At 39.0% G+C, this 27,587-nt stretch overlaps 1 protein-coding gene across 8 annotated transcripts in view; it reads left to right on the top strand.

Annotated features, from left to right (window-relative positions):
* ATXN1 (ataxin 1) overlaps nucleotides 1–27,587 on the top strand; it is a 259,174-nt gene that overhangs the window by 111,950 nt on the left and 119,637 nt on the right. For 7 of the 8 annotated variants that reach the window (XM_063130390.1, XM_063130392.1, XM_063130391.1 and 4 more), the window contains one exon: nucleotides 24,884–24,956. The gene's annotated coding sequence lies outside the window, so the exon portion shown is untranslated. Of the gene's footprint in view, nucleotides 1–24,878; nucleotides 24,957–27,587 lie in introns of all 8 variants that reach the window. The other variant, XM_063130396.1, reaches the window with a different exon arrangement.

Below are 27,587 nucleotides of genomic sequence, written 5' to 3' on the forward strand. Positions count from 1 at the left end.
AGTTTAATATTTTTTACCTACCGATACGTTCTTTTTGTTACAAGGGTATGTAACTCATTTGGTGATAAGGATTGCATAAAAAATTAATATGAGCAAAAATATATCATGTGTCATAATTTAAACATTTTAATTGAGGGGAAGATTTTAAACTACAGTTGAAAATAAATTGCACTTGCAATACAAAATTTGTATCCACACATTCTTAATCTCAAATGGGAATCTTGAATTGTCAAAGTTTTGATACCTTGCTTCAGAAATCATTATGAGTTGAAATGCTGAATGAATCAGTTCTTTTCATCTTCCAACTTTTCTTTAATTGTTTGATATGTTTGCCACCATACTTTCCTATGACTAATCTTATCACTTCTGTAGTGAAGGTAAGGAACTCTTTAAAAACCATGAAAGCTGGAATGCTCAAAATGGAATATCTTAAAGGCTATTGTAAGGCACACCAAAGGTGCTTGAGAGTGATATATTAACCACCACAAATTGAGAATTGTGCCCATATGTTTTCATTTTCAATTCATCTCTTACTGTGATCCTTAGCTCAAAATATCTGCATATCTTTGGATAGTCAAATATTGTGCTGGATACTTTTAGCTGGAGATTTGGATTGAAGAAAAGAAAGGAGCTATTGACCAAATGACATGACAGCTCTTTATTCCTCCTGAGTGCCAATTGTTTGATTGGCAGTTGGATGGCAGACTGAAATAACCTTATAAGGGATTATTATAGAAGTAGCTCGGAAATTAAGCAGATCTGGCTAACTGTGAAAAGACATCAATTCTTAAATATGAAGCACTTATAACTGCAGTGAAAGGCTCCTGTTTTTGCTTTCAGCTGCAACTGATATATTTACATGTTCCAGACAAAGCATAATTTTAAATAATTGTAAGTAGTGCGCATTGAAACTCTGCAGACAAAGGTAGTGGACTAGTGGTGTGTGTGTGTACATTACTGTCACTTACTCTCACAGGTAGGGCTGTACTTGCTTACAGTCAGCACCTAACCTAAAAAGGATACCAACAACAGACATAGGAATCAGACCATGTGGCAGGCCCAGATGCCAGCTCTGTCCACATATCTACCCTGGCAACACTATTACAGGACCTAATAATGCTATCCACACTTTCACACACCTGCTCATTCTCCAATGTAATACAGGCCATCATTTGCTTGCAGTGACCTACTTCATTGTACATATGACAAACAGGCCAGTCTCTACATAAAAGAATAAATGCACACAAATCTGATATAAGGAATGGCGATGTTTCGAAATCAGTGGGTGAACATTTCGGCATCCAAGTATTCTGTTTGAATGACCTTAACATGGTCATTCTTGAACGAAGGAATTTTCACGACAGATACAAATGTGAAATTGCTGAAGTACAATTCATTAAGAAATTCAACTCTGTTTCCTGTGGTTTGAATAAGGACAAGGGTTTTTAATTGCCGTACTTATGATAATTAGCTCACCGTTACAAAGATGTCTGTGCGATCGCCTGACAATGTTTTGTGAATGACAACTGTTGAGCGGATTATTATTGTCTGTATTTTTGTGTGTGCATTGAAATCCTCTCTGACATCCCTGTTTACCCCAATCTGGAATGGCCAATTTGGAGTGAATAGTTCATGCACAGTGTCTATGAAATTTATATGCTAGAATAAATACATCTGTTAGTCTTTAAGGTGCCACAAGACTCTTTGTTGTTTATATATAGCCTTCAAGTGATTTTTGCCAAACAAGTGAACCATTCTGCCTTGATACCCTATGACAGTTGCTCTCATTACAAATAATGCAAACATTCTTCTCACATTTGTCTCACAATTTTTACAACAGCCTCCTAATATTTTACAGAGCTATTTCCCCTATATTATAGATGGAAGTTGGTTTGGAGAGCAGTAGTGGAAAATTGAATGTATTAATATGAGGTGTTTTGATGGGCATATTGAAATGTTGATTTTGTGTTTGTTTATACTTAGCTGATTACGTTCTGAATTGCATTGTTAATGAATTTTCTAGGAGTGTTTCTTTTATGCGTTATTATGTTGTACTGTGTATTTGTGTAAGTTGTTTTGACATACAAGTAAACTGTTGTTGGTGACAGTAGGGGCTAAGTCTGCAGCCCTAAACATTTAATAGAGAGCAAGCTACGTTGAATACAGTGGGATTTACTTCTAAGTAAATATACACAAGGCTGCATTGCAAGCCTGAGAGAGTGGATTATCTAAGGCCACCCCATGAATTCATAGCTAAGCTGAACTATGAACTGGAGCATGTAACTTGCACCTCGTGCTGTCCACTGCTGCACTACACCAGATCTATCAGAGTGATCAGTGCCCAGTTTTCATTTTACAAAGAAAAAATCTGGGTTCTCCAAAGTGGTGTCTTTAGCACCAACTAGGCTATCGGACCTTCCTGGTTTTATTTTTTCACTTAATTTTTTTAAAAATAAAAACAGTCTATTTTTTACTTGAAAGCTGGCATGCTGTGAAGTGAAGGGCTGCTCTCCAGTGCCATCATTACTTGGGTTGAAGAGAGTGGTTTTTTGTTTGTTTGTTTTTGGAGCTCAGTCCCCACCTCTGCCTTGTACCTGGGTTCTTGGGCAAGTTACTTTTCTTTTAGTCTTATTAGTTTGCCTTCTGGAAAATGAGAGTTTTGTGATTGGTCATGCCAATCATGGCAGCACAATACAAATTTGCAAGCTCCCAATGGCAGCCATTTTGTGAGTGCATCCATGGCACGCTCAAAATGCACCTGGCAACCCAACAATGTTTGGGACTAGCCTTTATGATTGTTGACAGAATTAAGGAACAATATGAATGGGTCCTAGTCTCAGAAATGAGAACTAAAAAAAACCTTGACTATATGGTTCCGATCATTAAGAGGCTATGTCATAACTGTGAATGTAAGGGATGCATTCTTCTTCCCTTCCCCACAATAACTTCAAGGGAGAATCTAATAGAGAAAGAACTTGCTGCATTTTGGATACACTGGAGATTATTGAAACACTACACAAGGCACGGTTATATATAAGGTTATATACATGGTTATATACAGTACATGCATGGTTCATTGGAAGGAACAATTAAAACCCCATACCTACATTTTATAAGCACCTGTTTTTCAGCAGTAGACCTGTCATTTTTATGTCAATCACTACAAATGGCAATGTCAAAGATGTCAACTACCATGTTTATTTTATGCAAATTATCATTATGGATAAGTGGTAACCCTTCAGTTGTTCATGTGTTTCTAAATGTGCCCTTTCTGTGGACATTTTCTCCTTCCTATATTTATGTTTCCTATGGCTTTGATATTATAGTGCACTTTTAGAAGCAGATGCAAAAGGGGTTTAAGGACCTCTTGTTGGTTACCAAGCAGCTAATTTCCTTAAGTTGTACTAAGTATTTTGCTTCAAAAAACATTTAAAAGCTGTGTTTTAATTTTAGATAAGGAATACCTCCATATGCTTGCCTGTTTTGTAATTGCAAAGTAACCAGAATTTATTTATTCTTTAAATTTTATATATGCTATCATTCATTATGAAATTACAGATTTTTTAAAAAAACACACAATTGAAATAAGCACAGGCCACAATAAAACCAGAAAATCTATCCACACCAGGCTTTGCAAACCATAATCAAGACATTCAAAGATGTGGTCTGGTTTCGCAGTTGTCTTCTTGAAAAGAGGTTTTCTGAAGTGTAAAACAGGCAGCTATTACCCAGGTGGAAAGAAAATAAATGAGTCAGCATCTGGGTGCTGCCTCAATGGTAGGCTTCTTCCAAGTCATTAATTTCTCAGAGCTGCTCTGTGCCCTCCTCAGTAAATTTTATTTGGAACAGGGAAAAGTCAATGGGAGTCCAACTTTAGTAATTGTTATAGGCCCTGGACAGGGTGTAACAATACATAAAAATTCGTTATTGGGATGCACACCAGTTTCATTTTCCTCTTTTTTTTTTCTTGGAACCAGCTACTTCTTCTTTAGTTAGCTTTTTTAAGGGGAAATGTGTGTAAACTATTTCTGTGCTTTTACAATAACTGTGGTTTGCTGGCCATACTAATTCTAGTCTTCCTCATTCATTCTCAACAATGTTCCAAGACAGCTAGAAAGTCACCTTGTTTTGTCCATTTGGAATCTTACTTTGTCTAGAATAGAGTGTGAATGGGAGGGAAAGAAGCACCAATAAACAGGTGTGCGTGAGAGACAGGCACTGGTGCTGTAAGATTTGTAGAAAGCTTTTATTGATATCCAAGAAGCTCAACGTTTTGGATTGTTAAATCCTTCATCAGAAGCTACAATTAAAAATTACATCGTTAAACTGAAGAAGAGGACAACACCCAAAATATCATTGATAATACATAACGAAGAGATTTTGAACTAACAGGTTTTTGTCTAGATTGTGTGAGAGGGCACATTGTTGCTGTCCTATATCATCTTAAAATTGATTACACTAAATATAAATCCAATACATTTTTGATGGGAGGGGAAAAACACCCTCATGTTGCAAGCTCACCACATATGCTTAATTCATGTTATTTATCTGATTGTGCCAACGAGGAAGCTCTGCTTGTGGAGAGTTTCTGTTGATCTGTTCTTAGAGTTTGAGCTGTCAATAGCAACTTTCAGATGTACACAAACTACATATAGAAACAGCTGCACATTCTGTGTTAGAAAATGAGTTTCTAAGCTGCCTTTTACAAAGGAGAGAAAGAGAAGTGAAAGAACAGAAAAAGATTCCCGCTGCTGCATCAAAGTACTGTTTTTGTTCAGCGAGTGCTGCAGACTCGCTGAACCTAAGGAAGTTTTAGTGAAATTGTATCTTGTCCGCTATAATGAAGAACCAATAGGAGAACAATAGCCATTGACTTCAAAGGGCCTTGTTCTTTGGTAAATAATTTTCATATTGGTGGAGAATTTGGGAAAGCATATTTCCCCTTTGATGTAGGAATCAGAAGCAGAATATGACCGTGAGTAGCATTCCAACCTAAATACGGAATGATTGTGGCAAGGATATTCATAATGATTTCTTCCTGGGGAATTGGGAATGTGGAGAAATATAACCTGAATACTTTTAGGTAAAGAGCCCTGTTCAGTCATTAAGCACAAACAAGGCATGTAAACACAGGTGAGGGGCTAAGAGTTGTGCAACCGCTTGCATCCCCACCTGCAATTTGTATGGCAAAATAATGATCCTACAACAAATGGATCACTATTTTATAATAGAAGTTGTATGTGTGGGGTCCCCAATCCAGATCAGGCTCATGGTTGGGGAGGTGTTAAAGTTCCTATACCACCTCCAAACTAGAGTCCCAATCTACATTAGGCGCCTGTACCTACTCTAGAATAAAAAGTAAAAGTAAAAAACAACAACATTCAACTGCTGGCTATGGCTTTAAAGCAATGTCTGTCGACCCTGATTTCTTGTTAATTGTGATATTTCTTTTCAGTTTCAAGTTTGCCTAACTAGTCAGTTTTAGGTAGAGCCTTGTCAAAACATAATCAAATTCAATTAACAAAAACAACTTTAGGTTTAACATGTTTTGTTAAGGGCTGTCCATGTTCACTCAAGCTCCAAAATGCTGGGGAATTACAGCTTTATGGTTTAGTTAGGCAATGTGGTTATGGTATGATATCCTAAGCTGGGGCTAGTTCTACCTTCACCACCTTTGAACTGGATGGGTGTCAGTGGAAGAGCGGTGACCTGATTCTCAGGTTTGTTCATTGGAATAGACACATGATGTTTATGCAACTGAAGTTGCGAGTGGAGGAGGAAGATAAGAATAAAGGCACAGCCAACCAGAACTTGGGTCAAACTAGGGCCTCTTTATTTGAATAATATGGGAATTTGCCCCTCCTTGGATCTACATGTGAAAGTGCAGGAATCGTTGGGTTCTTCCTCAGGCGACTTGCCTGGCTTTATGGGCGAGTGCTCTCCAAAGCCTGGAGTCGGGTAAAAACCCGCACCCTTTCTTGCAACAGCCGCTTCCTGCTCAAGCCATTCTGGCTGGGCAGGTATCGGGTTTATCATGTGACTCAAGCTACCATTCCACATTACAAGTACCCAACATGTAACCAGTACCATCCACATAGCTTGGGTGAACATGGAAAGCCCTTAACAAAACATGTAAACCCAAAGATGTTTTTTGCTAAATGAATCATGGTCATTGATCATGCAGGATGTTCTATGCATGTTCAAACTAATGTGTGTAGAACCTCTTTTTAGACTTTGCTGCACAACATGATAAAGTTGGGCATAGAGATGGCAGGGCTAAAATGCACATGCTTGTGCTCCTTACTTGTGTTTGCATATCCTATTTAGTCTTAATGCCTGAACAGGGCTAAAGTAAAAAAGGAGAGTAGGGTCTAATCTACACTAAGCAGGATACAGCACTATGAAAGTGGTATATAAAAGGCAGGAGCCACACCAAGCAAGATATAGCACTATGAAAGTGATATATGGTTTGTGTCAATGGGCCCTAACAGTTGTCCATGCATTTCAGTACCGCTATAAACCAGTAGTGTGGCTCCTGCCTTTTATATACTGCTTTCATACCACTTTCATAGTGCAATATCCTGCTTGGTGTAGATTAGGCCTAGGTCATGATACTTAATATGTAATACTACTTAACCATAAAGTTAGTTCGCGTAAATGTTTTTCTGGGACAACAGTTTATGATTTTGCAACTTATAGTACATGTCTACTCAGAGGTAAGATTGATTGATATAAATGGAATTCCTCCTATGAAAGTGTTTATTGCACTAGGTTTATGGGATTGCAACCTTTGGAAAGCTACCTCATTAATTGTTTTAAGACGTGTGTATGCATGTATTTTTGATGATTAATGGACAGGGTCTAAAAGATATGCTTAGCCATGTTTCTATCTGTGACCCTTTCTCAGATGAGCTCAGGGTAGTATACATGTGTTTTGCCTTGTTTCTTTTATCTTCATAATAAACCTTTGAAGTAGGTTAGGTTGACAGATGGTGACAGACCCAAGTTCCCCCAGAGACCTTCATGGCTGAATGCTGATTTGAATCTCAGTCTTCACAATCACAGTCCAACACTCATGTCTACTACCGTACCACACTGACACAGGGAATTCTGCTTGGGAGTGGGTGTTCAGAAAAAGCACTCGACTAAGCTCTTTTATGCTCTTTTGCTTCATGGCACAAAGTGTAAGATCATAATAGTATTTCTTTTTAAAACCTCAGGAATGGTAACAAATGTGGTAATGTTTAGTTTTGGCTCACCCCACTTCATTCTCATATGAAGGCCCTATAGGGTGTCCTTTCAGTGCTCATAGCTGCTGCCTCCTGGCTCTTGCCAATTGCCTATAAATGACAACATTGGGGGATTTTGGGGTCTTTTTTTTAAAGATGACTAGCAAGTGCTGAGGGGCAACTATGCCCAGGATGGGGGGAATGGAGCCAGACCCCAAAATGTGACAACAAGGTTATGTCAATAAGTATAAACAACCTCAAGTGAGGTAGAACCTGCTCATTACTCCAAAAAAGCCATAAATGAATGAGGATTCATGCATTTCCTAATTTAGTCTGTACAGCAGTGGGTAAAACAGCTTCAATTTTTAGCAACACGGTGGAACATTGTGCCAAAATACCCTAGTGTAGACGAGGCCACGCATATTTGCAACGTGTACTGTTCACAGAAGACAGATTGATGCTAATTAGGAGTGGGTGGCATGCGAGTATAAAAATAAAATTCCTTTCTACAATGTTTTACTATTAAAAATAGAGTACATGATGTGGTGATTAGTATGTGTGTGAAGAAGTTGTGTACCTTATAAATTTTGTAATGGTATTGGGAATTTGCGTAACTCGTTTAATAATAGAAGTATAAGAGTGCAGGCTCTCTTGTGAACAGCTTAGTACAATGTATTTCAAGGTTGTTTCTGCTGCTTGCTCGTTTCTGCAGATTTGGAGTAGAAATAAGTTAAGAAAGAGAATTCTTAAGAATCCAGTAGGTGCTAAGAAAACTATGCAGGTTGCAATCCTATACACACTTATCTGGGAGTAAATCTCATTGGATACAATGGGACTTACTTCTGACATATAGAGGTTTGTGCTGCCAGAGTACTGTGCCTTTCAAAGTCATTTTAGGTCTACTATTATAAGAAGGTCCAGTTTGTTTGCAAATTTTGACAAATGCAGTACATAAAATCTAAATGGGTGAATTAGCTAATGAGAGATTGCCCTAGCTGAAATTCTGGTTTACTATCCCTGGGAAAATGAATGTGGTGAATCAATTACCTGATCTTTAATTACTTAAATAAAGGACAAAAACAAGTAAAGGAGCAACCCTATGTCCCGTAGACAATGTCTGGGGGGATGTAGGATTGCTCAGTTTCCTGGCTCTGAGCTCATAGACAGGGCCCCAAGGTGGGATCGAGGAAGCCGTGCTCTCCCTCCTCCCACCCATAGTCAGTACAGAGAGAACCATGGCGGCTACACCTTCGCATTTGCAAAACGGAGCACAGAGCTGGGGAGTTTAGAAGAAGTGTTTCAGGTAATCAATCAGAATCAGACTCTGATGTAGAGGAGTCGGCACCAGACACAGGCAAGCCTGTACCAGTGGGTGGGGGAAGCTCTCACAAACTCTTTACCAGCTGGTGGTGAACCCTCTTCAGAGCTTATCTCGTCAAGGGCAAATAATACACAGTCATTGGGAAGCCAACATTCTTCCGAAGGAGAGAGCACCGACAGGTTAGCTAATCCTAGACTACGTCGAAGGCTAAAATGGGCAGAGCGAAAGGAAGGTGAGAGAAAGTCGGCCTGGCTGGCATCTCGTCAGAAGCCATCTCAGAACTAGTCTCTCTGAAGTTAATGCATCTTTGGAAAAGGCTTTCCATTGTTCTTGAACAGACAGTTGTCTCGCTTAGTTTGCATAGTTTTGCCTTGGGGAAAGTTCCAAGAGATTAGACTCTCTTCAGGCAGGAAGAGATGTTTATTGCTTAAATAAAGCTTTGTGGATTATTTAGCAGGCCTCCTTATTGTCTCCCAAGAAGGCAGGAGGTTAAAGAGAAACAGGACAGAAAGGGGTGGGGAGGTGAGGAGACTGGGGAAGGGAAGAGGTATCCCCAGCCATGCCAAGCCTCCTTTCCTCCCCTTCCTTGAAGCCTCTGCTAGAAGGATGAAATTATCCATCTCGCTAAAATGCAGAGCAGGGTGCATAAGGCACCTTCCTCTCTGCATTGGATACTCGTAACCCTCCCATAGGATTGCACCCTAAGTTAATGTTTTAATAGATAAATAATATTCCTTTTAAAAGGATTATTCATTTTCAGTATTATGCTTATCAATATTCTCGGGGTACTTAGGGTGGAAATGGAAATAGTTAATTTATTTGCTTTATACCATACTTCTTTATTGCGATCCATAGATCCATGAAAAAACAAGAATCAAACATGAAATCATTTGCTTTATAATGGCATCTTAAAGTTTCTTTATCAGCATGCAAATAATATTTAATCTTTGGGTAACTATTAAAAACAGATGTTATGTGAATTCTTAAAACAAAATCTTCTAATCAGTATTTAGGACTAACTGCAGTTTATATAAACTATTGAACATTTCTGTGTTCAAATATTTATTTTATATATACAATAAAAACAGGATTTTATATATAGACAGTATGTCCAAACTATGAGTAGGAATTACTTGTGGAAAACTTCTATGTTCTATTTTTCAAGTTCTTCAGAACTCCTAATCAGACTAGATGCCCTTAATCAATACAATTAATCAATACAATACAATTAATACAATTGATCGTTCCAATATAGATTTCCTTATAGCCAATATAGCAACCATTAATCTTTATGTTCAAGATAATATAGATAAAAGAGCTCAATTAATTAAAAAGTGAGCTTTACTGTACATTGCATAATTTTTACAGTACGTTATAGTAATTTGTTTTACAATACAGTGTGTTTTACTGTATATTGTAGTAATTTGTTTTACAGTACTAGAACCCAGAGTGATCCAGTGAAGCTGAATAGTGGGAGATTCAGGAAAGACAAAAGGAAGTATTTCTTCACAAAACACTATGGAGTTTGCTTCCTCAAGATGTGGTGATGGCCACCAGTCTTGCCCAGCTTGGTATCCAGATGTTTTGGATTTTGACTCTCATCAGCCCTGGCCAGCATGACCATTATAGTCATGTGCATTGTAGTCCAAAACATCTGCGAACAACAAGTTGGGGAAAGCTGCTATGTAGACTTACTTGGGCGTAACTCCATTGAAACACTTCACTGACCAACTCCCTTGGTCTCATCCATCATGGCTCCTCATAGAAGAACGTATTTCTGAGTAAACATGTATAGTGGGAGTTGTAACCCAAGGGGGAACAAATCCAGCCCTCCTTGGGTTGCAATTTGACCCTCTGGGGCTTCCCTGGTAGTTACACCACCTGCCTCACACTCTTTCTCCAACCACTGATCATTTGGTGTTTCCCCAGCTTTTGTGCATTTTTTTGCCCCATTCTAAAAGATGCCTCTCCTCGGTTCATGGGAGCTGCGCTGCACCATTAGTTCTTGGTCACTGACCAGTGAGTGGTCTGGAATGGAGAAGGCTTGACTATGCAGTGCATAGACACAAAGCTGTATCTGTGAAGTGGCATCTAGGAATAGTGATTGTCCTCATTTAATGACAACGTAACAGGAAAATGGTATTTTAGGTTGCATAAATGCCTGTCCTAAGCATTCCTCTTCTCCTCTTTTGCAGTGTAAAATTGTAGGTGAGGGACAGAATAATCACCAGGATTGTGGCACATGTAGTAGTAGTAGTTGTAGTAGCTGCATAGTTGTCAACATTAGTCCAAGTCCAGCTTCAGTCTGCTTCGGTTGAGAACTTTCTACACACCTCTTGTATATAGTTCTGAATATTTCCTGATGCTTCCGTTGACTCCATAAGAATATTTAACATTTATATTGCACTTTTGAGTGTTCAAAGTGCTTTGCATGCATTACTTTGTTGTAATCCTGTAATAGCCCTTTAAGATAGATATTACTGTACCTGTATTGCGGATGAGGGGCTGGGACTTAAAGAGAGTTTCTTACCAAAGTCTACTTTATAAGTCCATGGAAGAGATGAGATTCAAGTCAGGAACTTTCTGAACCATTCCTCAGTCGCCTAAGGCACAATGCTATGCATGTTTAGACAGAAAAAAGGCCTACCACTCACAGGATGCTCCAGCTGGCCTTGTTGGCTGAGACTGCTGGGTGTTGTAGGCCATTTTTCTGTCTAAATATGCATAGGATCACATCTTTAGCTTTTACTTTATTTTACCGATTTAGATTTTACATCTTAGTATCTTCTTTCAGTAATTAGGCCTCTCGCTTTTACAAAATGTTCACCCTAGAAAATATTTCCTTGAATTATTTTCCTCCCCAGAAGGAAAAATGTTATTGGAATAGGACTTTGTTATGCATTTATTGAAGCATTCCAGTGAGATTAATAAGACCAATATACTTTATTGTATTATCTGCAGATGCAATCCACTAACTGCAACCAAGACTGATTTTTGTGTGTATCTGGAAAGAATTATCTTTCCTGGGGCAATCAAGAAATAGTATAAACTGTATATTTCTATTTTAAAATTATGGGAGCTGACTTCAGCTGGCAATGAAGTTCGTCTAAAATTTTTTGGGAGGTCCTATATCACTTGTTTATATGAAGCAGAATTCTTCAAATGGCTTATTTATAATGTTTAGGATAATTTAATAAAAAATCTCTTTATTGTAGATACAGTTGGGTTTTCCTTTGTTTTCATTAGGAACTAATACATGCTTTTATTGGGGGAATATATGCTTGAATTCTTTGCTGACTTACAACAAACAAAATCGGTTGAAGAAGAGTTGGTAAAGTTTCAATTTTAAAGTGTGTAAAATAGCACAAAGACAGTGGCTACAGTTAGATGTAACCCTAAGAGAGCAATCCTATGGTCTCTGAGGGAACATCCCAGGGACCATAGGATTGTTCAGATTCCTACTTGTGAGGTTGGAGACAGCACCAACCGCCCTCCAAGATTAGAAAAGTGACCTTAGTGGAGGAGGAAAGGGGGCATTCCATACGGATCATCCTGGCCTCTTCCAGCCTCCTACGCTCCCTGTCTGAAGTGCCCTGACTAGACAGGCTAAGAACCCCATCTATCAAAATCTACAGGGTGGGAGGACAGATAAGGATAACCTCTGCAGTTCCTCTTACCCTGCATTGGATGCTTGGATGCCTCCCAAGTTTGGGGGCTTCCGATCACTGAGACCGCAATCTATAGGAATAAACCATGGTTTATTCCACAAGTCAGGATCCAGCTCCAAAACATGAAAACAATGGCAGATTGTTTTGCATAATATTTAGTTATTGTTTCCCCATTTCTTCTGTGAATACCTGGCTGCTAGACCAAAGCCCTCACACCAATAGTTCTATTCCCATTGAAAGCTTGCTCAGAGCAAAGGCGTGCTGTTAGGATATAACCATTATTAGATATGAGTAAGATTGCTTGTTGTCCTTTTAAAAAACATTTTCCTCACAATGCTGTTGTGAAGCTAAGCAGCTAGAGTCGAAAGGCAGAGCCTGTCAGTGTTGCTAAGAAGGGGGGAAAGAAGTCTTTGACAGCACCTGTGAGAATGTCTTAGCTGCTCCTTCCTTGCAATTCTGTAGCTGGGTAGGCAGCGAGGTTGGAGCAACAGAACTAGCTAGAATTAGCCGGGATACTGATTTTAGACATAATGATAAACCAGTTTGCACAAGCTGAGATTTATGGTATAGCATTCTGAGAATGAGCTTGTGCAAGCTGTGGGCTTGCACCTTCTTTTCTCCCCTTCCCTTCTCCAATACAAACTTGGAGTGCAGAAGTTTCTGCTTCCATTTGTTATTAACCACAGTTTAGATTATATCTGAACCTTAAACTTTGATCAGTTTTAATTATGGTTTACTGAAACAAGCCAGTGTCATAAACCATGTTTTATAGTTGGCTTTTTCAAAGTAAACCCTAGTTAAGACTATCTATATTTTGTTCGGATGACTAAGATTTGGTTAGTCAGAAATGGAAGCAAAAGCTTCTGAACTCATTGTAGCTGCTTGAGAAGGGGAATGCACAAGCCTGAGGCTCTCACAGGCTCATCCTTGTAACAGTGGTTTAGCATTATGTCCAAATAAACCCAGTGATTGGCATACGCTTTTGGTGACTATAGAAAAAAAATGTATGGAGAATGTGGTTTCCTAACTAACTGCATTGAGCAAGGTAGCTTTGCCTTGTGCCACTACTGTACAATTGCAACTTAAGCTGATCCATAGGTTTGCGATGTAAATTGCTAAATAATTATCCATGCTGTTTTGCAGAGAGAGATGACAAAAGAACAATAAGCTAGAATTTTGGGGAATTCTGGCCTATTGTGAACAAGTCCTGTGCTGTTGCCCATTCGCTCCCACTTTCCTTCTCCCCAATATCATGGCTGCTAAAGAAACAAGGAAGGGGTTGTTTAGTGTATCATCTGAACTGAGAGTTCTGGCTTGAAAATCACTTTACAAGCCAGGATTGCAAACCAAGGTTTACAAATCTTAGCTTGTTTGGGAGTGCCAATCTAAGATTCCCAATTTTGACAACAGATTAAACAAACCCTTTCTAGGGTTTGCATTGTTCTTGGAAACACAGCCAATATGAGTTTTAGGATAGACTGTATAAGTTTCTAAACAAAACATTCCTATATTGGTCATTTTTACTACTTCCCTTGCAAGATCCTCACCGATGTGTGTGCGTGAAGCAGCAGAAGATACATTTGCAAGGCAAATTTATAAGCTGTCAGTGAATATGAAAGAGGTTGTTTAAGCTCCCACCACTGAGCCATCCTGTGCCCATATTTCTCCTTTGGTTCCTGTGCATATATTATATTATATTATATTATATTATATTATATTATATTATATTATATTAATATATATATATATATATATATATATATATATATACACACACAAACCTAGGCAGTGCTGCTTCCACAATGTGTGAATTTTGAGAAACTTTTCTTTTCTGTTCTGTTGTAAATTGAGCTGGACTAGCTTAAAATGTTATAAACTAAACCTGTCATGACACTTCTTAAAAACATTTTAGCGCTGATGGAAAAAAGCTAGCAACTTTCAAGGCAGAATTTATGTAATCTGCTCCATCACTGGGATAGTGATGTATGTTCATGAGTGTGGCAGGTTGACCAAATTAGTCTATAATACAGCTATTAAAAATCTGACTACATACCTAATAGCTCTGGAATCATTTTGTAAGTGGGATTTATTTTTAGACTAAAAGCTGATATCATTTGTTTTAACAATTTGTTTAATTAGTAAATGTAATAAGCTTGGAGGGGCGTATGTGTGAGTGAGATTTATAGTAAGTGAAGTCACAAAGCGAAGAGGTGTGTTGTCCTTGGGCTGTTGATCTGCACAGATGGAGAGGAGGACAATGCAGATCAGTTCCTGGTTCTAAGACTGAGTAATATAATCTATTATGAAAGCATTACTCCCACACCCTTTGTACCCAGTCTTAGGGCATAAACAGTCATGATGGCAGTCACAGGTAAATTGCTTGCCCATGTAAGCATTCAACATACATTATTTATTATTACACTTATATCCCACCTTTTTTTTCTTGCAAGGAAGCCATGATGGCTTTCATGGTGTTCCTTCTCTCCATTTTATCCTAACAACAACTCTGTGAAGTAGGTTCGGCTGAGAGTCAATTATTGGTCCAAAATCACTTCATGGCCCAAGTGGGGACTAGAAACTGGATCTTCTGAGTCCCAGTCCAACACACTCACCACTATACCACAACTGGTTGTTATTAAAACCTTATAACATTAAGAATGGGTGCCTGAGTGTCCTTGTTTTTTCTTTTCCCGTCATTCTTTCCTTTTGCACCATGTCTGAGGACAGACACTGTCTTGTTTTTATTAAGAACATAAAAAGAGCCATGCTTGATCAGACCATCTAGTCTGTTCACACAGTAGCTAGCCAGCTGTCGAGCAGGACACAAGTGCAAAAGCACCCTTCCACCCATGTTCCCTAGCAACTGGTGTACATAGGGTTAATACCTCTGCTATTGGAGGTGGGCCATAGCTATCAGGACTAGTAGACATTGGTAGCCTTCTCCTCCAGGAATTTATCTAACCTTTTTAAAGCCATCCAGATTAGTGGCCATCACAATATCTTGCGGTGGTGAATGTCATAGTTTAACTATGTGATGTTTGAAGAAGTACTTCACACAGTGCATACTGCAAGCCACAGTGCATATGTGAGTCAAATCATTGGTCCATCTAGTCCAGTGTTGTCGACACTGACTGGTAGTGGTTCTCCAGGGTTTCAGGTGGGATTCCTTTCCTCACCCTACTTGGAGAAGCCGGGGATTGAAAGTGGGACTTTCTGCATGCATGCAAACAATGTGCTCTATCACATGCTAGTTTTGAAGAAAAGACTAATTCAGACCAGCTAGTTGGTCCTGTATGTATGTATATATTGCAGTTACTTGTATCTCATCTTTCAGGATACAAATCTTTCCAAGTAGGCATTCCAAGAAAGACAATACATTAACAAAAGGTACCATAATCAATATTAAAAAGAACTCATAAGCATCCTTCCCATAGGGCAGATAATGGTAGAAAGTCCTTGGAAGAAGGGAGGGACAGTTCAGGTGGAGCAATTTCTGTGATGGGCTTTGTCTGCCAGCCTCTCCCTTCTTGGATCTTCCCCACAGAGCAGTTGGTAGTAATGGCCCTATATTTATGCTTTCTCCCAGTACCAAGGTATAAAACTGTGATCCCAAGTCCTCTTCCTTAAAAGTAAGGCCCAGTTCACACGTCGCAACAAGCTGTGGTTAACAACTGAGTTGTTGAAAATGTAGTGAGAGCGAGTGAGCATGCTCGCTCATTCTCAGCTGCTTTCCTGCTGCCACTGAGCTCAACAGTCCAGGGACGATTCATGTCTGGATGTCCCAACCCAGAACACTGGGTTGTTTGTCCCCCAACAACCCAGAGTTCTGGGTTTGGTTGTCATGATAAATAACCCAGAGCATCCCTGGGTTATTTATTGCAGCAGGGGCAGGCAGGTGGGTGAGAACCATCACATTTACTTGCTCTTGCCACATTTTCAACAACCCATGGTTAACAAACAATGGGTTGTTGAAGACGTGTGAACTGGATCTAAGTTTCACTGAAATCAAAGGGAATTAAACTTTTTTAGGATTGTCTTATAAGGCAGTTGGTATGAACACATCAAACAGTTCTCCTCTCCTTGATATGCAGCCCACAAAACACCCAGAACAGGTAATTGCTTACTTGGTTATATGGAAGTATGAAATCTATAATATGTATTCATTTTAAAAGCCATTTTTTCTTTGCAACAGTAGCTCTGCTCCTCACAGATATTTAATTTATCTCACTTGTTTCAGAAACACTTGGCACCCTCAAAGATGTTAAAGCTAATTCTTGGCCTGAATACTTCATTAGCAACATGAAAATCACCTTTTTGTTCAAAGCCTAAGATAAAATGCTTTCTGAATGGATCCAGTTTCTCATTAATTTGAGCTTTAGGAATCAGAATAAAGGCGTGCAAATAAGAGTGCTTTCAAATAACTCATAATTACATGTACATAAAAATGCATTGACTAACTTTGAACGTGCTTTTATAGCTCAGATGGGGTACTCCTTATTCAAGATTGAAACGGAAGATAAATTCACCTTTAATGACTGTTGAAATATTCTGGGCCTGGTTCGTCTTTACTGAAATAGTTGAAAATCAGCAAAAATGGGAGGAATTTGAAAGACAGAGTAGATACATAGAAAGTTTTGTGGAAAAGCGATAGCTAAGCCTGGGTGGTGGTCAGCTTACTCAGACTTTGGGACCACATCATGAGTATATCATGGGATGGGTTACAGTTGGCCTCCACTATTCATTTGTACATAATTGATGCATTGTGTATATTGTTCTGATGAAAACAGTGATGCCAAACTACAGTGTTTTGGCATGATGCATTAACTCTACAGTACTTATATTCCGAAATGGATGCTTCAGTAAACTCTTCTTTCTCTGGTAAAAAGTAAAATCGTGATTCTTGGGATTCTAACAAGAACCGATGAGCTACAAAGTAATGCTTTGAGGATCATATATCACTATCACCCTGCTGCCTTTGTCCAGTCTGCCAAGCACTGAAAGTGCTTGAATAGCAATCAGGCTCACATGGTTCCTTTCGGGTGAGTTTACACATGCATATTTATCACTTATTGACTTCCAGATTGAGTGATGACTTGCATGTGTGAAATAGACATTATAGATCAAACACCACCAACAGAGCTTTCATACCTCAGTGAGGGGGGGTGTTTTTAAAATGTTGCACAGTTTTCTGAACGACTTCTTTAAAAAGTGAAAAATGATTACCTAGGAAACAAATACATCCTTTTCTAAAGAAGTGGGGGGAAGAAGCATCACTTACCAAGTCTGGGGAAAGTCTTTTTGGCATGGGAGAGTGAAAAGATTTCACTGTCCTCTTACTCTGTTTTGGGTCCTAAGTGACTGTTCTTTTGACACTGTGCCATATATCGGGGTCCCCAACATAGGGCCCATAGGCACCCACAAAACGTGATTCCCCCACCTTTTTAATATATGTACATGGATTTTTATATATTCATAGCAATGAATACATGTGAAATCCATACAGCTTTCTGATAATTATACATATGCTTCAACAACAGTGGACAAAAGATCCAAATAAGTATCCATTTGAAGGTGATATCTGTATGCCAACTGTTAGGCATTTTGTGATGGTACCCACAACAGTTTCTCAAATTCCCAAATGTACACAGGGGTCCATAAAGGTTGTGGACCCCTGCCATGTGTGTTAGCAGTTTATATCTAATTTAGTTGCAGGTTTTGCTTTGGATCTCCCCATCCAGTTCTGTCATTTTCTTTGAAGGGAAAAACAGCAGTGGGAGAGAACACAGCCAAACCTTATAACACATGACTTCTAGAGGATTATATCAATTTGCTTTTCAGAGGCAGGTACAATAAATTACTTTGCATCAGAATTAAAATTTGCTACACTGACACGTTTCCTCCTCCACAGACTACTGCTGGGTTCTGAGATGGTGACAAAGAGCTAGTGAATCGTAGGTAGTACTTTACTTATTTAGCTGCTTTTAGGAAGTATATGGCATGTTACACAGACAAGTTATTTGCTGGAAAATTGTATTATAATGTGGTATAATTATGGGGAATTTGCTTTCCACTTTGATTAGTTTCGACTTTGATTACTTGAAAAGAGAAGCATTGTGGGCAAAACTATAAATACTGAAGGGGGTACTTCTCATAATAGTTTTTCTAATGTTGAGGTTAATCTGAATTTTTGGAGTGCCAAAGCAATTCGCTTCAATTTCAGTACAACTGTCCTGGAAATGGTTTTTATTTTACATTTTTAGAATTGAGACTTTACCTTTCAAAAGTTGTGTCAAAGAATCTTGCAACTCCTCTTAAAATTCCCCAATTTAAAAAGTAGTTTGAGGATTGGGTGTGAAATCTTTGCGAAGGGGAAGTGGTGCCAGTGCACGTGTGTTATTTCCCCGCACCCTTCCAATTTTCTTAGCACAAAGCTACAAGATGACTCATGGGCTGGACTTGCAGTTGATGTTTGGCTAGAACAATCATGGAGAAGGTGTGAGGGAGGGAGTAGAATAGATGATCAAAATGCATAACCAGCATGACAGATCTAATGTGCAGGAATAGCATTCAATACAGTCCTTCTTGAACTTTACCACTTGCAATTATATGTGGGTTGATATGTTTGATGCTCCTCTATATAAAAACATTTTCCACTTATGCAAAGCTGCTTGACCTTGTTCCTGACTTATTAACACTACATATGAGGCAGATGTTTTTACTACAGGGAAGCACTGAAACAACCAATTCTCCACTTGCAGATATCTAGCAGTTTAGAAAATCATCTTCCCAGATGATTGGGAAGAATCTGGTTCGGTTTAAGAAGCTGCAGGTTTCTTTGTGGAGTGAGAGACCAAATTTGCACAACGTACTAACCAACACTTAGTGGTTGAGTGTGGGTTGTTGCTGAACTGTGGGTTATTAGTTGGACCGTGGGTTCGTGTGTTGTCTTAACCTAGAACATTTTCCATAGGGTGGCTTGTTTTTCATGCAGTGTGGCTTGTTAATCACCCTGAACAACCCAACAACAAACCATGGATTCTCAAGTTGGCTTGTTTGAGAAAAATAAGCCACATTGCATGGTTAACAAGCCACCCTGCAGAAAATGTTCTGGGTTCAGACAACACGCAAACAACCCACAATTCAACAACAACTCACACTAAGCCACTGTCATGTATAGCCCTACTGCTCCTGTATTGGGAGCAGGTGATGCAGGTAATCAATCAGAAACAGACTCAGACTCAGAAGACGCGGAGCCAGACACCAGGCAGTTAGAGCCGGTGGGGGAGGAGGTTCACACGGGAGAGGCTTCAGCTGGAAATCTGCCCCCTCTAGAGTCTATCTCTTCAAGGCCAAATTCTATGCTTTCAGTGGACAGGGAATCAGCTTTTGGTGGTGAGCATTCAGAAACCTTACTTGATGCTAGGAATCACCGGAAACTAAAACGTTCAGCGAGGTTAGTGGCAAAGAGACAGTCAGACAGATTGCATGAGAAATTGTCCACACATCAACCACCTTGAAGTTATGGACATTTGAAAAGCCTTTTCTTTTCTCTGAACAGACAATTGTTTTGCTTAGTTTGCATAGTTTTTGCCTAAGGGGGAGTTTCACAGAAGGTGCCTAGCTTGTATTAGAGAAGTGTTTATTGCTTGCAATAAAGCTTTGTAAATTGCCTAGCACTTTGCCTCATTTGTCTCCCAGAGAAAGCTGGAGCAGCTACAGTACGAGACAACCACTGAGTGTGGGTTAGTGTGTTGTGTGAATAAGCCTAGTGTGAATGGGGTGAGGTGAGATACTATCTGGCATCATAACAAAATATTTAAAGAGTTCCAGGCCAGACCTTCCTGTCCTTAGCTGGGGAAAGCTAAACTGATTTTAAATATTTACCCCAAATGTTTGTCATTATAGAACTTAATTCCTAAGGCCACAGCCCTCATGCTTCTTCGTTTAAATTATCTAGTAAATGGTTTGAAGATAACTGCCTAAAGGTCTGAGTCTGGGATTGCTCAGAGAAGCACACTGGTAAAATAACCATTGGATTTTTATTATAGTCATGACAGGTTTGTTTGCATACCAGTCCCACATGTAGCCTAGCAGCGGTATAGTAGGGAAAGGGAGCAATTTTCATGTGGATGGAATTTGATACACTCTCCAAAATTTGCAATAAGATCTAAAACTGGCGTGACCTACTGAGAAAGAGGTTACAGCTACAAGACTGTGAGCTTCTCCCAGCCATCTAAATAAATCTGATGTAAGGTTGTTGAGTCCTGCTAATAGGCCTAAATAACCCTCATTATTCCTGGGATCATTAAGCAAGCCCATAGGCAATTTATTCTGAGTGAACTGTACTCTACTATGCATTTGCACATATTTATTCATGGATTGTAAAAAAAAAATTATCTTGTGGTAAAATAAATCTTGGAGAGGGGAGAAAAGATGTGGGTTCCTTTATGAACATGTGTTGCTTTTAGTAGATGGCAGGGATTTGATGTACTCTGTTGCTTATATGAATATGCTAATAGTTAGCACAGACCGCCATTATCGATCAATGATGTAATTGTCCTACAGATGGATAGAGGGGAATGATGTAATCCTTATCAAGTTGCTGAAGACATTGACCTTGAGCGAGATCAGATGACTGAACATCATCGCTAGGAACAAAACATTCTTCCTAAAAGCAAAAATGTCCATATAGCAATAGCAGTTAATAGAAGAGTGAATTTCAGGCAATGCAATCATCATTCAAAAGATGCAGCACTTTCTCTGATGAGTAAGAGAGCACTTGGAATATTGGGGAGATATGGTGTTTTAGCTTGTTTTGTTTTACTTGTGGTATAATGCCAGTGGTATTATTTGTGTAGCTGGTGCTTGCCGTGACACACTCCCCCATGCATGACAGTATTTACAATTACAGCTAACTACTGTAGTTCATGGAGATGTATATGGTACTGCCAGGAATTAGCAGTACTAATGGACCAGAGTTTATAACTGGTTTAAAAGATTAACCATCCAATAAAATACATCTGGTTTTTGGTCATGGAAATACTCTCCAGTGCATCTCAGTATAACTTTTTTAGAGAGGTGAGAAATGAAGAGAGCTGCATTGGTCTGTAAGTGTGTGTTGTATGGTGGGGAGGGAGAAGAGGGAATGGAATGGAGCTCCGGCTATTGGGTGGTATAGAAATGTAGTTAATAAATAATAATAAATAAATAAATTCACAGTTGGGGAACGCCTATATTAGCACCAACCAAAATGCCACAATAGCTTTCAAATTCTCCAGAACTCTTCATCAAGCTAGGTGCTACAAAAGGTAGGGGATGGTGAAAAAACCAGAAAAATCCAAATATGTGGCCTATTTAGATTGCTGTGCATATGTAATGACAACCCATTGGTTTAAAAACAGATGGATTGTCGTGCACAAGCTCATCCTCCCTCTTCTGCTTTTTACTTAGCAACCACAATCAGATAAGCAACCTATGATTGGCTCCTGATGAGTGAGACATCTGAACTCTCACTGCTGGGTTGTTTAGGGATTAAGCAATTTAGCAGTTAACCCATGGTTTGTTGTTGCATGCAGTGCACCCACTCTCTCCCAGTTGTCCCCGACAATCCTTTGGGTTTTAATCCAATACATTGTTGTTGTTATGGGCGAACCAGGTCAATGTATCAAATTGGAGATTGCAGAATGAATGTATTAGTAACTGGTAGATATTACAGGAATCAGATTACACCTAGCAAAGAAGGAATAGCTGATCCTCATTGCTGAAAGCACAAAAGGGTGGGTGGAACTCAGATTTGTCTCTTGCCTTGGGTGAAGCACACAGGTTCCTAGGTGGGCAGAGATCCAGTGTAAAGAGAAACATGACAGCTTTTACATTAGTTAACCCAGATATAAATTTAGGTGGTGCACTAGGTAAAAAAAGTAAATTGAATGCAAATAGTATAGTATTACCTAGTGGTTGGAAAAGGCCAAAAAAAAGGAGTATCTTCTGCTACTGAAATTTGGCAGTGTGGCAGCAGCAAAAAAAACAAAAAAGGCTAAAGCAAAATAGCCTCTTTTTCATGTCACTGCTATGCCACCAAATTTTGGCAGCAAACTGAAAATTTCTGCTTTTAAAAAGAGGCTTTTTCACCCCACTGCCATGCTACTAATTTTGGGTGGCATATTGGTGAAGTGGTGGGAAGTGGGAAGCAGCCTCCAGTGGGGTTTGGAGTGGGCAGTGTAGCCCCCAAAACCTGAAAGATGTTCACCACTATTCAACATCTATATGAAATCGCTGGGAGAGGTCATTAGGGGTTGGGGGGGGGTGCCATCAGTATGCTGATGATACTTAGCTCTATTTCTCCTTGACATCGGAATCAGCTGGGGTGGTGAAGGTGCTGGACCAGTGCCTGGAGGCTGTAATGGGCTGGATGTGGGGCAATAAACTGAAGCTGAATCCTGATAAGATGGAAGCTCTGTGGATTGGTGGTTTCCAAGTCTGGGAACTGGGTAAACAACCTGTTCTGGATGGGGTTGCACTCCCTCTGAAGAAGCAGGTGCGCAGCTTGGGAGTACTCCTAGATCCATCCTTTATGTTTCTGAGCCCAATTCAAGGTGCTGGTTTTGACCTATGAAGCCTTACATGGCTTGGGACCACAATACCTGATGGAACGCCTCTCCCGACGTGAATATACCCGGTCACTATGTTCAACATCTAAGGTCCTCCTCCGGGTACCTACTCCGAGAGAGGTTCGGAGTGTGGCAACGAGGGACAGGGCCTTTTCTGTGGTGGCCCCCAGACTATGGAATGATCTCCCTGACGAGGCTCGCCTGGCACCAACGCTGCTATCTTTCCGCCGCCAGGTTAAGACTTTCCTCTTTGCCCAGGCATATGGCGGCACATCTTAATCACCCACATATTTAGTTTTTTTTTAACGGTTTTTAATGCTTTATGTGTGTATGTTCTGTGTTTTAGAATTTTAAATTTTGTATGCTCGTTTTTATCTTAATTTTAGAATTTCTGTAAACCGCCCAGAGAGCCCTGGCTATGGGAGCAGTATATAAGTGCAATAAATAAATAAATCCTTGTCTCTAGAGGCCCAAGTGGACTCTGTAGCCCAGAGTACTTGGGGTCACCTTCAGATGATCTGCCGGCTACAGCATTTCCTGGACAGGGACAACCTAGCCATAGTAACTTCCCAATTAGACTACTATAATGCACTCTATATGGGGATACCCTTGAAATTGAGTCGGAAGTTGCAGCTGGTGCAAAATGCTGCTCACTAGACTGCTCCCTGGAACATCTTATAAAGAGCATATAACACCGGTCTTTAAAAAATTGCACAGGCTGCCTATACACTTCCGATTGGAATTCAAGATGTTGGCAATGACATTCAAAGCCCTAAACGGCTTGGGACCTAGGTACTTGAAGGAGCGCCTCTCCCTATATCTGCCTGCCCGAGATTTGAGATCTGTTTGAGGAGCCCTCATCTGCATCCCACCAATGCTAGACATATATTATGGTGGGATGTGGGAGTGAGCTTTCTCTGTTGTGGCACCCTGTTTGTGGAATACCCTCCCCTTGGAGGCTTGACTGGCACTGACACTGGCTTCATTTCGGCATCAAGTTAAAACATGGCTTTTTATCAAAGCCTTCAAGGGCTAAATTCTCCACAGTTACGCATAGTTTTAAATGATTTTAATTGTTTAATTGCTTTTAATTTTTTTCCTGCTAGTTGTAATTTGTTAACGATTTAATACATTTTAATCTGTGTAAATTATTTATGTTTATATTGTTCTGGTTTTATCTGTATGCCGCCCTGAGATCCCAGTGATAATAGGGCGGGATACAAATGTTTTAATGAATAAATAATAGTATAGAGAGTTTATTTTAGTGGTAGTGGTTAAGGATTTTATAACTGATACAGCATCCCCTAACTGTGAGATCTATTTGGGATTTTATTAAAAACTGTAGTATAGACCCAAGCTTCAAAATTCTTTAAAAAAAGGAAAGGAAAGAAAACTAGGTGGAATAACCCACACATTGTTCTGCTGCATGTGATGGCAGTGGCAGTGTTTTCTTACATGTGGGTTTTAGAACAACATTTATTGACTGTTACAGTATCTAACTAGAACAAGCACAGAAACACAGGACTGTATAGAATAGAGCTTGAACTGTCAAGACTGTGATGTACATTTTCTTGAAATATGATATCTGTAGTCCTACATCATGTAGTTTTTAGAAGTCATTTTGGGGACTAAAGGCTGGGTAGCAATATATGAAAACCTTGTCTTAAATATGTTATTCATCAATGTAAAAGAAGATATTTCATAATCCACAAGTTTTTGAATTTTGTGTGCGTGGGGGTGGTGGTGGTACAGAACAATTCCCACTTTCCCTGTGTATGCTTTGAGTTTATAGAATTTTATTTTCTATTTTATCGGCTGTGTGCAGCATTTACTGTTTGTGCTGTGTTTTTGGTTTTTTATAATATAGCACAATATTAAATTGTGAGCCACCTTGAAAATTCATAAGAATTGTAAAGCAGAATATAAATTACTCATATAAATGATATGAAACCGCAGTAATTCCTTATGTAAATACTTAATATGATGGAGTTTTCTTTGTAATTTAAAAGTTGAAAAATACTGAAGAATATTCATTATCTTCCTCTTACAGGTCAGGAGAGCAGATGGTGTACAGATATATTTGAAAACCAAGTAGAGAATTCCAAAGAAGGTTGTTCAGGCTGACATGGTGAGTGAATAGTTTTCTATCTGACTTAATGACAAGCATCCATGCCTTACTGGAAAGGCTACATATGTGATAAGCAAATATCAGAAGGTGAAAAATAATAATAAGAGTCCAAAATCCACAGTAGAGCAATACCAAATATCGGATCAATGAAATTTCCACAAAAATGTGCAAGCTTTTGTGTTCTTAGAGCCTTTTGTCAGGATAGCTGATGATGCAAAAAGCAGGACATAGATGAAGAGTCAGCAAAGCCCCCCCAAATTGGCCAGATGTTGTAGCCATGAGGTCTGCAGTTCAGATTGACCCAATCTCAAAATGGAGATTTGCAGTCTGAATGAATTAGTCAGAGGTATGTGTTGCAGGTATCAGATTGCACTGCACAGATTGTACTGCACAGATTGCAATGCATTTTGGGATGGAGAAGCAATGGCTCAGCACCATTTCTGAAAACACAAAGGTTGACCGTAACTCTGATTTTTCCCTTGCCTTGAGCAAAGCACACAGGTTCCTGAGTTGGCATAGAACAGAAGTGCAGAGAAACAAAACAGTCCTTATGATAGCAAAATTAGAGATTACGTGCACCACCTAATATAATTTTTTAAGAACATTTTTGAAAAAATATTCTCATAGACCATTTATTTGAGTGTGTGTAGGTGTATTGTCATGAGATTTATCCTAATTTGAATTAGGCTTTGGCAAACTTTGTCTCCAGTTTCGGATTTTTTCATTTGGAAAACTTCCATCTCCTGTTTTGGATTAAAAGGAATTTTTGAAGCTGGTATTCAATAATATATAAATTTAACTATACAGGGAGCAGGCAGATTTCTCTACTTTCAAAAGTTCTTTTATCCTGTAGTGGAATGGTTTTGGAATGGCTTCAGTGAAACTGAAGGGCTGCGTAGATTTTATGTGAATGTTTTCAAGAAAAGGTTTCTCCAGTGAGTTGAAATAGCCTGTTCTACTACTAGGAGAAAATCTACATTTTGTATGTGGCTGATTTTTTTTTTTAAGTTCTTTCTCTCATTTTTCTTTCTCTTTTTCTCTGTGCTATTTCTAAAGAAATAAAGAAAAAATCGGATTTTAACAACATCCTCCCATGTCATGTCATGAGCAAGTTGACGTGCAGATCTGAAAGAAATGTCACAACCTATCAGTTTATTTCTTTGAGATCCATTAGCAATCATGTTCTTTTATGTGAATATGGATAGTGCCATTCAGCTGAAACAAAAAAATAATAATCATAGTCCCAGCAATTTAGAAAAGGCTGCCATGCTGGAACAAATCTCAACATCTACCATGTTTCTACCTTTGCTGGTTTGCACGGTAACTTTTGTCATTGATTTATTTCTGTGAGATTATAGTGGGGCACAATTGCACCTGCGATTGTGGGAAAGTACACATGAACCAACAAAATGCAAATTGTGTATGCCTTGTAGCGATGTGCATGTCTGCAGTGATAGGTTCTTTGAACATAGAAATTGCTCTAAAGTATTCTGTGAAATACTGTTGGTTCACATGTGATCATATACCCTGGAAGTGGGAAAATGTTGAAAATGACTCTGGGAGTCAGTCGTAACATGTAATTACATTGGTTTTAGAACCAGAAGGGGTAGGAACTTCATTTATCTTAACAATTGTACTTGCACTCAAATAGTGGAAACCTTGGAAACTAATAGCTTATTTAGACTGCGGTTTACTGCATCTGAGAATAGTTCACAGAGCACGATCTGCATTTATATTTTCACCTGCTTCTTTAACTAAATGTATATGTACTATAAAGGGAGTTTATATGTAACTATAAAGGGAGCAGGCAGAGTTCTCTACTTTTAAAAGTTCATGAAATGTGAAGTTTATGTTTTATGCAGCAGTTAGTTATCCTATGACTAAAAGGGAATCCCAATTCTCAGCAGTATGGCTGTATGATCACAGAGATCACTAGACTGACATCATGTTAATCTCCCACTCTCTTAGACTATTCTTCTTTATGTATATCCACATATGGAAAAACTGTATCCTCAAAATACGTTAAATTTATAAATAAGTGTGTAAATATATATAATTTATTTATTAATTATAAAGAATTTATAAATAAATGTGTACAATTTATAAATATAAATAAATAATTATAAATAAATAAAATAGTATAACTTTATAAGACATGTGGGGTGAACCTTTATCAGCCAAAGGGCCAAATTAGATTTGGAAAAGGTTTTGGGAGGCCACATTCCATCTGTGGGTGGAGACAAAGGCATAGTGAACAGGGCTAAAATGTGTTCCCTATTTTAAGCCTATTTAGAAGTTTCTTCATGTCTACTCAGGCATAACCATGACTGAATCATTCAACAGCACTTTATTTATTTATTTATTACACTTATATACCGCTCCCATAGCCAGGGCTCTCTGGGCGGTTTACAGAAATTCTAAAATTGAGATAAAAACAAGTATACAAAATTTAAATTTTAAAACTTTCTGATAACATCCCAAGTGCCAAGCCTCTGTAGGAGAAGCCACAGAAATAAGCAGGACTGAATCCCTCAGCAGTTTCTTCCCCAGGCCCCTGCCCACTCTCCCTGGCCGGAAAAACTCTTATCTCCTGATTGGAGATAAGAGATTTTCCCGCCAGAGAGGGGGCAG

Source organism: Elgaria multicarinata, chromosome 7 (assembly GCF_023053635.1).
Source record: "Elgaria multicarinata webbii isolate HBS135686 ecotype San Diego chromosome 7, rElgMul1.1.pri, whole genome shotgun sequence".
Taxonomy (NCBI): domain Eukaryota; kingdom Metazoa; phylum Chordata; class Lepidosauria; order Squamata; family Anguidae; genus Elgaria; species Elgaria multicarinata.